Source organism: Sus scrofa, chromosome 10, assembly GCF_054392235.1.
Source record: "Sus scrofa isolate SSC_HxYL_T2T_F1_AM1 chromosome 10, Sscrofa_HxYL_maternal_Yorkshire_Landrace_v2.0, whole genome shotgun sequence".
NCBI classification, from domain to species: Eukaryota; Metazoa; Chordata; class Mammalia; order Artiodactyla; family Suidae; genus Sus; species Sus scrofa.
Genome location: NC_139392.1, coordinates 58,224,815 through 58,237,432, shown reverse-complemented (window position 1 = coordinate 58,237,432; position 12,618 = coordinate 58,224,815). Strand labels below are relative to the sequence as shown.

The window sequence follows — 12,618 nt, the reverse complement described above, 5'->3', positions numbered from 1 at the left end:
TTGGCAAATGGCACCATTGGGAACCACCATTCCAGTGCATTCTGAGGCACCCCAAGTCACCCTGTGTTAAAGCACAACTCTCGAAATGCCCCCTAAAGCTGTAGAACAGGGACACAAAGAAAGCGGTACCACCACCTGGCGGGGAGGAGGATATTTTAGAAAATCATAGAGGACTTTTTGGAGGTCACAACGACTGGCAGGGAGCAGCAGCATTGAGTGGGTGGATGTCAAGGATGCCAGACATTGCAGAACACACAGGATGGTCCCACGACATAGAGAATTCTTTTGCATCCCACCGAACTTGCAGATGTCTCATTACATAGGACCCGTGTCATCAAAAAACCTATTTAGAATGATCTGAATCCAGAGCCTGCCTGTTTTATATTTAAAGCTAAAGCATTTGGATATGACTTTAACATCATCTGAATTTTTCAGGTACACAGGTAAATAGAAGGGAGGGTCTTGCCGAGAGTTGTTTGCCTGCTCAGAACATCGCATCACTGCTGTCGGGAATGGCTCAGGTGTCTGAGATGCCTGCCTCACGGCACACATTCCTGCATCTGTTGAATGGTGCCCTTGATGACTGTGTCCCCACAGTATAGTCACAGAGGAGCCTGAATCTCACTCCTTCATTTGCCTCCTGGTGAGTCATGCTTGAGACAACCTTCGTAAGACTTAACTCTTTTATTATAAATTGCTTCTCATTTCTCCCGACATTACAGTTACAGCATCATTTTGACTTTGAAAGCTGTGTGTAAGTAGACTGTGTTTTCTATGAGTTTCATTTCAGGCTGGTAGAGAGAACATTCGGATCTTCGTTATTAAAAGGGGACGTTGAATCTGAAAGGACTGACACCCACTGCTCAAGAACACAACTCTACCCAATATATTCTGTGATAATCTGTGTGGGGAAAGAATCTGAAAGAGAATGGATGTGTGTCTATGTATAATGGAATCTTTTTGTCATACAGCAGAAATTATTACAACCTTGTAAATCAACTATACTTCAATAAAACTTTAAAAAGAGGGGAAAAAGAATACATGGAATAGTCTGATCTCTGCAGAGGTCACATATTTGTTGCCTGTTAACTACAACCATCCTTGCTGAGGGGGGCTAACTTCTGATTGCTCTACTTATGTTGATCAGTGTAGACATTCTGGCTCTGGGAGGTATGCTGTACTCTTGAGTTGAGGGTAGAGAGACAAAGAGGGGTAGGTCATCACTCCACTTCTAGGAAATATGATGGAGTGGAAAGAGCAGGGACCTGAGATTCTGGGGACCTGGGTTCAGCTCTACTGAACTCTCTGTGTCCTTAGATGTGTTGCTTCAGTTCTGTGAGTTTTGGAGTGACCTGTGTTCTTGAGCAGTGGTGGTCAATCCTTTCAGATTCCATGCCCCCTTTTAATAACAAGGATCTTAATAGTCTCTCTACCATTTAGACCAGATCCCCTACAGTTTCAATGTTCTGTGGCTTGATCTTAGTCAATAAAGTGTCAATAAAATGTCCCACATAGGAGTACCCTTTGTGGCTCAGTGGTTAAACAAACCCAACTAGGATCCATGAGGAGGCAGGTTCGATCCCTGGCCTGGCTTGCAGGTAAGGATCCGTCATTGCCATGAACTGTGGTATAGGGTGCAGATTCGGCTCAGGTCCTGTGTGGCTGTGGCTGTGGCTGGTGGCTACAGGTCCGATTCAATCCCTAACCTGGGAACGTCCATAGGCCACGGATGTGGTTCTAAAAAGCAAAAAAAAAAAAAAAAAAAAAAGTCCCACATAAAACTATAAATACACTTTCCCCGAAAGTACAAATCACCTGCATATAATAGGAAGAGCTATTTCTCCTGTAGTTATTGAAAAACACTGTGGGAGAGGGGAAAAGACAAGGGTACTAAGATTTCGAATGAATTTTTTTTTTAATTTTTTGCTTATTTTGCTTTTTAGGGCCTCCCCTGCAGCATATGGAAGTTCCCAGGCTAGGGGTCCAATCAGAGCTGCAGCTGCCAGCCTACACCACAGCAATAGCAACTCAGGATCCAAGCCACATCTGCGACCTACACCACAGCTCACGGGCAATGCTGGATTTTTAACCCACTGAGTGAGGCCAGGGATCAAACCCGCATCCTTGTGGATACTAGTTGGATTTGTTTACACTGTGCCACAATGGGAACTCCCTGTAATGAAGTTTTTATAGGGCTGGACATTCTGAGCACATGATCATGTGACATTCACAAGAGGAGATGCGGAAACTGAGGCTCAGAGAGGTTAAGTAACTTGCACAAGGTCATAAAGCCAGGAAACAACAGAGCAGGGGTCGTTACCCAAGCCTGTCTGACTCCAAAGCTTTTTCCAAACCACCATGTTTTTCTGAAGAGAAGGGGATCTGAGAGGCCCAGAGAGACACTCCTTAACTAAAAAAGGATGAGTCTGCTATTATTAGCTAATTTCATTTGCTGAAACCACAGTATTATTACATGTGAGGTGATCATCTATCCCTATTTGCCTAGTACTAGCCACTATATGCCTGTTTTGTTTTTTTTTTGTTTTTTTTTTTTTTTTTTAGGGCCATACCCACAGCATATGGAGTTTCCCAGGGCAGGAAATCGAAGCTGTATCTTCTGGCTTACCCCATAGCCACAGCAATGCCAGATCCAAGCCGTGTCTGTGACCTACACCACAGCCCACCACAACACTGGATCCTTAACCCACTGAGTGGGGCCAGCGATTGAACCTGCACCTCATGGATGCTATCAGATTTGTTTCCGCTGTGCCACGATGGGAACTCCCTTCGCAGCATTATTAAAGTGCCCCTTTCACTTGCAAGAGGTTTGCTTAGTGAGTTTTATGGTCACCTAATTGTATATTTATATGTCACATCTCCTGTGATTGCACAGTGGCCTAGATAGAAGCCACAAATAAAAATCACTTGCTGTTGTGGGGATTAATGGTTTGAGTTAGAAATAAACTTTCAATTTTACTATATTCTGCATGTGCTATCAGTCCCTAAAATGTTTTCTATCCACATTAAGCAACAGGCAGACTTCCAGCTGTAGTAAGACAGCGTGCCATTAACATCCTCTGTGATCCCTTTCTCTTCCCTTTGTTGGGAAGTCTAATCCTTCATTATAAAGTTTATATATAAGGATTATAAAGTCTGATCCTTCAAATGAAGCTCATGTCCCATGGGTTTAAAGCAAAGATCTTGAGAATGACATTTACTTTTTCAGATGAGAGTTTTCACTTTCAGGCATGGATGCTGCAAAATAACTCACACTAGAAATGTACCTGATGCCTCTGACTATCCTTGGGAAGCCGCCCGCTCATTCTATTTAAAACCCATAAGAGTTATCCCAGTGACTGAGGAAAGTATAGACGAATGGAAACTTAGAGACACAGACACACACTCAGCAAATCCTTATGTTCTTCCCAGCCAGGGACACCAATCTCACTTCTTGTTGTGGTTATCATCTACCAACCTCATGGTCATGTCTCTAAGAGTAATTGAACTTTTTTTTTTTTTGTCTTTTCTAGGGCCGCACCTGCACCATAGGGAGGTTCCCAGGCTAGGGGTTTAATCAGAGCTGTAGCCGCGGGCCTATGCCACAGCCACGGCGACGCGGGATCCTTAACCCACTGAGCAAGGCCAGGGATTGAACCCACAACCTCATGGTTCCTAGTCGGATTCGTTAACTACTGAGCCATGATGGGAATGCTGAACACCTTTTTTTTTTTTTTTTTTTTTGGTCTTTTGTCTATTTAGGGCCATACTGGCAGCATATGGAGGTTCCCAGGCTAAGGGTTGAACCACAGCAAGGCAGGATCTAAGCCGCATCTGCAAATTACACCACAGCTCATGGCAATGCAGGATCCCTAACCCACTGAGCGAGGCCAAGGATTGAACCTGTATCCTCATGGATACTAATCGGGTTTGTTAACCCCTGAGCCATGATAGGGACTCCTGAACATTTTGTAAGCTTTGTCTTACCATTATTTTGATTTTAGTTTCTAGAATTTAAGAGAGTTCAATCTTTGTCTTCACCTTACAGTAGTCAGCTGCCCCCTGCAGACCCCTGAAGTGGCTCTCACCAAGATATCCAGTGGCCACCTTGTTGCTAAAGACAGTGTATGTTCTTGTCTGTCCTCCTTCTGACCACTCTACCTCTGTGATTCCTCACTCTTCTGATTTCCATCTCCTGGTTCTAAGCTACCTCTTTTACATAGTCTCTTCTCCTCTCTTTACAGTGGCCTCAGCTCTCTGCTGTGTCACTCTGTACCCTCCTCCTGCTTAGAGTCTCAACCATATGCATGGCCCCACCATGCTACTGCAGCATTACTCAGCACAGCTCTGCAGATCACTGATGTACCTTCAGTGTCACTTGTCCCTTGAAATTAATTTGGGAAACTGCACATTATCACCATTTGGACATTATGATCAAGGTTAAAAATATAAGCGCTTATCAAAAAGTTGTGGCTATCACTATGGAAAACACTACAGAGGCTTCTCAAAAAACTAAAAATAGGACTATCATATGACCCAGAAATTCCACTCCTGGGTATATATCTGAAAGAAATGAAAACACCAATTCAAAAAGATACATGAACCCCGATGTTCATAGCAATATTATTTGCAATTGCCAGGATATGGAAGCAACCTAAGTGTCCATCAACAGATGAATGAGTAAAGGAGATTTGGTGTATATATACATAATGGAATACTACTCAGCCATGAACAATGAAAATTCAGCATTTGCAGCAACATAGATGGACTTGGAGGGCATTATGTTAAATGAAATAAGTCAGACAGAGTAAGACAAATACTGCATGATATCAGAAACAAAAAAACCTTGTGATTATCAGAGGGTGGGGGGAGGGGAAACTTAGGGGTAGAGAATCAGAATCAAGAGGTACAAACTATTAGGTATAAAATAACAACAAGGATATATTTTACAATGTTGGAAATATAGCCAATGTTTTATAATAACTATAAATGGAGTGTAACCTTTAGCGGTTGTGAATCATTATATTGTACACCTATAACTTATATAATATTGTACAGCAATACTATATCTCAAAAGAAGTTATGGCTGTCATCAAAAAGTCAAGTGATTACAAGTGCTGGTGAGGATGTAGAGAAAAGCAAACAATTGAACACTGTTGGTAGGAATGTAAATTGGTGCCGCAGTTATGGAAAACAGTATGGAGGTTCCCCCCAAAATTAAAAATAGAGCTACCATATGATCTAGCAATCCCCACTTCTGGGTACATAGCCAAAGGAAATGAAAACAGGATCTCGAAGACATATCTGCATGCACATGTTCACTGCAGCATTACTCACAGTAGCCAAGACATGGAGACAACCTAAGTGGCCATCAGTGGATGAATGGATAAAGAAGATACGGTGTATGTACACTATGGGATATTATTCAACCATAAGAAGAAAATCCTGCCATCTGTGACAACATGGATGGGCCGTGAAGGCATTATGCTGACTGAAATAAGTCAGAGAAAGACAAATACTCCATGGTAGAAATGGGGAAAGAGTACAAACTTGCAGCTGTAAGATGAATGAAGTTTTATGCTCTAATGTAAAACGCGGTCGCTATACTTGATAACACTTTTACATAATTGAAATTTGCAAAAAGGTAGAACTTAAATGTTCTCATAAAAAAGATAAATGAGGTGATGGATGAATGTGCTAATTAACTAGGTGGGCAGGATCTTTTCACAAGGTACATCAAATTACCACAATTTTCAATTTTATTTGTCCATTACAACTCAATAAAGCTGATTTTTTCAGAGTATAAGCTCTTAAATTCTCTCTGTGTGTTTGAATCTTGACCTTGTATTGTCATGTGACCTTGGACAAGTTACTTAATTGCTCTGTTCAATAAAATCTATAAAATGGAAAAGTTCAGGACATACTGAGTAGGGATACTGTATAGAAAGGAGTCGTGAATTAATGTGTGTGAAGTGGTTGGCACAGGGTGAGCACTCAATAACATTACTATGTATGTATTAAAATGTCTGAGAGGTTCTGGAGAGAAGAAACCGGTGTTACTTTATTTAACTCAGTATTTCCCAAGTGTATTTGACCAGAGAACGTAAAGCATGACTTAGAGGAACACCTTACTGAGGCCCTGACCCATCTCAACTCAAAACCGTCCAAAGAGCTCCAGACTCATCACACACCTGGGTGCAGGCTCATCAACCTCAATACCTCCAAAACCGAACACTTACCTCCCACCGCAGGCTTTCTCTCCTCTACCAGTTACTGTAGGTAATTGGCACCACCTTTACCCACACCAGCAATCTAAGAGCTGGCCGCAGCTTCTCACCAGCTTCTACAAACTCTGCCACCGTAGTCACTTTCAAAGCAGTCCCTGCCTCTTCATGCCTCCATGCTTATCACTGTCAAAATCTTGACAGCAGTGGCCTCCCCACTGGTTTCTCTGACCTCAGTCTTGCTCTTTGGAATTGTTGCCAGAACAGTCATTTTTAAATGCCTAATTAGTCACACAAATCCCCCCCACCTTTTAAAAATCTTTTTAGGGCCACACCCATGGCATATGGAGGTTCCCAGGCTAGGGGTCGAATCAGAGCTATAGCTGCCGATCTACACCATAGCCACAGCAATGTGGGATCTGAGCTGTGTCTGCAACCTACACCACAGCTCATGGTAATGCCAGATCCTTAACTCACTGAGCAGGGCCAGGGATCAAACCTGCATCCTTATGGATACTCATCAGATTTGTTTCTGTTGAGTCACAATGGGAACCCTGTGAATCCCCTTCCAGTATAAAATTTAAAGTCTTTAGCTTGGTGTGTACAAAGCGCTTTTCTATCCCCATGCATTTCCACCATTCCCGTTTGTTTCAAGGTGCCCACTGTTGGCGGGAATGTAAATTGGTGCAACCACTATGGAGAACAGTATGGAGGGTCCTTCAAAAATTAAATAGAACTACCATATATGATCCAGCAATCCCACTCCTGGACATATATCCAGAGAAAACCATAATTTTAAAAATGTTTCCCAGTGTTCATTGCAGCACTGTTTACAATAGCCAAGACATGGAAGCAACCTGAATGTCCTTTGACAGAAGAATGTATAAAGAAGATGTGGTACATATATACAATGAAATATTACTCAGCCATTAAAACAAAATAATGCCATTTGCAGTAACATGGATGGATCAGAGATTATCGTACTAAGTGGAGTAAATCAGAGAAAGACAAATATATCACTTATATATGGAATCTAATAAAAATGATACAAAAGAAGTTATTTATAAAGCAAAATCAGATTTCAAAAACAAACTTATGGTTACCAAAGGGGAAACTGATGGGAGAAGGATAAGTCAGGAGTTTGGGGTTAACATACACAATACTGTATATAACATAGATAACGAACAATGACCTACTATATCACAGCACAGGGACCTCTACTCAATGTTCTGTAATAATCTATATAGGAAAATAGTCTGAAAAAGAATGGATATATCTATAACTGATTCACTTTGCTGTAAACCTGAAACTAACACATTATAAGTCAACTACACCCCAATAAATTTTTTTTAAAAAGAGGTTCCCAGATGTGTGGGACTGTATTGTGCCTCTGTGCCTTTGCACAGACTGTTGCTTCTCCCTGGAATGTCCTGCTACACCCAGATGGCTCCTACTCTTTAAGACCACATCTGTCACCTAAGTTTCTCCTACCCCAAATCTGACATGTTAATACTTATCTCGTAGTTGCCTGCAGTGGCTGACTCATCCTTTCGTCTCCCAGATGATTAGTCTAATCCAGTCATGGTAATTACATTGTCTTAGTGGTCTCTGGTTTGGTAACTGGCATGTAAGCCATCCCGGACATGCAAAGAGTGGCTAGCAGGGAGGGAGGAAGGAAAATTTCTTGCTTCTGAGAAGAACATACTGGAAATGTACAGACTTTCTCTTGACACCGCTGTATCTGAAGGAGATGCCAGGGATTCTGGCAGTTGTCCTGTGATGCTGACAGCAAATGGTCTGAGGGAATTCTGGCCAACTGAGAAGAGCAGTGCAGAGAGATGAAATGAACCTGGCTTCACCATCCTGGAATCCTCCCTGACTCTGGACTTGGTGTTGTCTTGAATAATAAATCACGTTATTATTTAAACCAGTGTTTGTTAAAGTTACTTGCTGCTAATGACATTCTAACTGTGCAGCTGTCACCATCTCATGGATCTTTCTGTCATCACAATCAATCATCCATCATACTGAAGTCAGGAACAACACAAAAAACCCTAACTGCTCTTCACTATCATCCTGGTGGACCTCAATAGTGCAATATGATAAAGACAAAAAATAAGTATAAATACCGTAAAGGAAGGCACAAAACTCACTGTTTCTAGTATCATTTACAAGAAAAGCCAAAAAATTCTAATAAGAAGTTAGGGGAATTAATCAGAAATTAGTGAGGTGTTCAGATGCAAGGTCAACCTATCAAAGCAGCTGACTTACTATTCACAAGCAAAGGCCATATGAAAATATGATAATGGAAAAATCCCATTCAGAATAGCTAAATGCACAAATTAGAATAGCCACACAACATCAAGGATATCTATAAGAAATAGGCAAAACCTGCACAATGGCAATATTAAAATGTAGCTGAAGTACATAAAAGAAAAATCTGGAAAAAAATGAAGGCATGTAACAATGCTCCTGAATAGAACTCACTTTGAAGATGCAGATCTTCTCTAACTAAAATTCACTGCGATTTCAAATCTCAAAGCATTTTCAAAAATGACAAATGGAGAAAGTACACAGGAATAATCAAGAAATTTTGGATTAAAAGAAAGATGCATGAAGGGAACTTATCTGATATCAAAACCATACTATATAGTTAATAATGGAGCAGGAATACTGTAATGCACAATTCAGAAATATACTTTTGAAAATAATGAAAGATTCTGATAAATAACTTAGAGAAAACTCACTAACCAATTGGGATTTAAAAAAAAAAGTATATCCCTATTTCATGTCATACATAAAAATTCCAAAAACGTTAATAGGTCAAATGAAAACTAGTTCAAACTATAGGTCACCATTTTTGTAGATCAAAAGCAGTTGAGTATCAGCGATTTCACATAGTTCAAGTAATGCATTAATGGGACAAAAACACAGCAAACTTGTTTATAATCTTGGAATGAGGGAAACTGACATAAATAGTCTGTACATGTAGAAGTTGTGCATTTAAAAGGTGCCTGTGCTACAAAGTTAACATTAAGTTAAAAGCCAAGAACAAATTAGGAGGAAAACCGTGAATATTTATAAAAGGCAAAGGACTAAGATGCAGATGATAGAATTCTCACAGTCTATAAGGGAAGGACAAAAACAAATTCACAAAGTAAACAACTCCAAGGAGAAATCCACATGGACAGTTATCATTTGAAAAGATGCTCACCCTCCTTAGTAAAAAGAGACATGTTTAAAACAATAAAATCTCATTTTTCTTTCAATCTTTTTGCAAAAGAAGTTGGACACATCAGGGTTAATGATTATGTGGGTAGGCAACCATTATCATACCCACCTTGTTAATGAGTGTTAGTCTTTCAGGGGAAAGTTTGCCCATTTCCATCAAAATTTAAAATGCATCTATCCTTCTGAGGCAGGAGGTAGATAGGCTCCAGGATAGACATTTACAACTAGCCTCTGGTTTACACTTCCTGAGGCAGAAGATAGGTGGGCTCTGGGATAAACATTTACAACCAGACACCTATCTATACTTGAGATAGAAATAAGAACAGGCGCAAGGCAAATAACTGGGACTTGCCTTCTGTGAACTTGTTGAACAATGGTAATGACAGGATCAGAAGAGGGGCTAAGTCTTGCTTGAGCAAGAGACCAAGAGGTCACATACTTCTCATCCTCAGATTCAGGAAGACCCCAACTGCACATGCGCAGAGACACCTCTGGGTCAGAAAGGGAGGGGGCTCCAGACCATAATAAGTCTAGATAACATTCCCACCATGCCTCGCTTTGGAGTCCATCTTGGCCAAAAGATGCACATGCTGATCCGGGAGAGCCCTGGGTCATGTCAGGTAAGAAAGGTGAAACAATATATTGGCCAAGGGAGAACAAAGACCTGGAAGAACTGCGTCTGCCCCTCTCTGGTGTGCTCCTCATTGAGGGGGACTCCCACACCCTCACTCCTCTTTTGTGTGTGTATTACTGCTTTGCTTCTCCCTTAGATAAACAGATACATTCTCTGTGTGCTCTCTTTTTTTTTTTTTTTTTGGTCTTTTCTAAGGCTGCACCCGCAGCATATGGAGGTTCCCTGGCTAGGGGTCCAGTCAGAGCTGTAGCCACTGGCCTACGCCACAGCAACGGGGGATCCTTAACCCATTGAGCAGGGCCAGGGACTGAACCCAAAACCTCATGGTTCCTAGTCAGATTCATTAACCACTGAGCCATGATGGGAACTCCCGTACTGCCTTTCTAACAATAAACTTTGTACCTGTTTTTACAGCCTTTACTTCCTTGACACATTCTTGCTTTCATCAAGGGGGCAAGAACCAGAGCAATTCTGCTTTTAGCCTCTAGCTAAGCTAGTGTGTAGGATTCTTGGCTTTCACTCAGGCTGCCCAGGTTCAATTCTTGGGCAGAGAATTTAGATCTCACTTCAAGCCATCACTCACTGCTGTCTCTGAGATCACTTCAACCCAGCAATTATACTCTTAAGGATTTATTATAGAGAACTACTTGTATATGCATATTTATCATAGCAGTGTTTGTTATAGACAATAACTAGGAAACATCAATTTCCCAACAATAACTTGTTGAATAAATACATTGGGATATCTCTACCCTACATGATATTATTCAGCTGATTTAAAAAAGGATAAAGATTAGTATGCATTCATATGGAAAATCCTTCCAGTCATATGATAAATTGAAAAAAAATGAAAATATTTTATTAGAAAAGATTCTATAAAACTGTATTTTTAAAAATCTTTTATAATAACACATCACCTATTATCTCTGTCATTATCCAAGTACAATTAATTTCATTTCAGTTAACTTAGAAGTCAGTTCCACACATGTGCCTGTGGCATGGCCAATTCCACACATTTCTCAGGATTTAAAAAAATTTTAGTAATTTGGCGAAGACCACATATACATATATAACAGCATCTTCCTTCCAGCTGTACCCTCTGATTTTTAAAAATTCCTATCTAAACTTTTGTTTCTCCCAAGGACCACAAAATGCGTTTTCAATGAAAAGGAAGTTGGCAGAACATCAATTTGATCCCAGTTCTTTAGCTGATACTGTATTTCAGGACAGCTCTGCTTTGAAAATAAAGGGGAGTTTTCCCGTATCCAGGCAAGGGTACCTGAAGATCTTATACTTTAAACAATGAAAAGAGGGAGGAAAGAGCATGTTTTGATCATCCAGTCTGCTCTCTCAATAATCTTCTGTCATTCCTGTGTCATCTGGATGGGACACACCACCGCTGCCTCCTTCCTAACAAGCTACTGACTAGCATGTAATTTATTAGCCTTTAGGATGACAACCTCAGGTAATAGAGTCAGGACCCCCATTTCAAAGCCCCCCTCCTCCCCGTTTCAGCTCAGTACTGGCCTGTTCACTTTCCTTCCTTTCTGTGTCTCTGTTTCTCTCCCTCCCTCCCTCCCAGTCTCATCCTTATCACAAACCCGACACTGTGTTCACCTTGGCTTCTCTCCCAGCTGCCTGCCAGCAGTTGCCAGCAGCGAGCAGGAAGCTGGAAGCCCGCTCCCTCCGCCGGCGCGGAGCAGAGCCCAGCACAGGGCACCTACCCGTGTTTCTGGCTGTGATCTTGGAACCATGTCTCAGCAGACGGACAAACACGTCGCTTTTGCAGTGGTTCACCAGCTGTAGGCGGAGACCCCTCCGAGTCTGGATCTTGACCAAGCATTTTGCCATACTGGTTCTTCAATCCCCCTCTGCCTCCTCTGCCGGTCACGGCCAGGGACAGCTACCACCAGCCATAGTGGCTTTGACCTTTCACTAACTGTCCATTCTGTTTTAAAGGACCGAGGCAGGGCCCACTGAATGAATCAAATGTCAGGCTCCTAATGCAGCCAACAGAAATAACTCAGGAGGGATCAGCATGGGGCCTGAGGAGGGAGGGGGAATGCTATTTTTAAACTCTCCACTCTCTCTCCTAACAAACAATGAAATAATATGCATTATCTGGACCCTAGCCTCTTTAAAACCATCCAGGCCAGAAGACCCCAGCCGTACAGTGTCCTGAGAATGAATCTCTTTCCCCCCAGATAAAACAACAACTAAGCAACTCTGACGTGGAGAAACCACCCACCTTAATTTCTTTTAAAAAATATTTGTCTTTATAACATTCTAGAGCAGTGCTGTCCTCAAAATATAATGCAAGCCACACTTAAAATGCATTTGAGGAGTTCCTGTCATGGCACAGCAGAAACGAATCTGACCAGGAATCATGAGGTTGTGGTTCGATCCCTGGCCTCACTCACTGGGTTTAGGGATCTGGCATTGCCATGAGCTGTGGTGTAGGTTGCAGATGTGGCTCAGATCTCACGTTGCTGTGGCTGTGGCATAGGCTGGCAGCTGTAGCTCTGATTTGAC

General features: G+C 41.6%; 1 protein-coding gene and 1 long non-coding RNA gene across 23 annotated transcripts in view; one reads left to right on the top strand and one right to left on the bottom strand.

Annotated features, from left to right (window-relative positions):
* The window catches only part of LOC110255670 (uncharacterized), an 88,073-nt gene extending 82,261 nt beyond the window's left edge, over window positions 1–5,812 (top strand). For 2 of the 5 annotated variants that reach the window (XR_002336310.2, XR_014817749.1), the window contains 2 exons: window positions 436–643; window positions 4,638–5,812. This is a non-coding gene — a long non-coding RNA (uncharacterized LOC110255670). Of the gene's footprint in view, window positions 1–435; window positions 644–779; window positions 1,039–4,637 lie in introns of those variants that run through there. The other 3 variants (XR_014817748.1, XR_014817746.1, XR_014817747.1) reach the window with 2 other exon arrangements.
* The window catches only part of FRMD3 (FERM domain containing 3), a 407,701-nt gene that overhangs the window by 22,269 nt on the left and 372,814 nt on the right, over window positions 1–12,618 (bottom strand). The gene's annotated exons all lie outside the window — the stretch shown is intronic.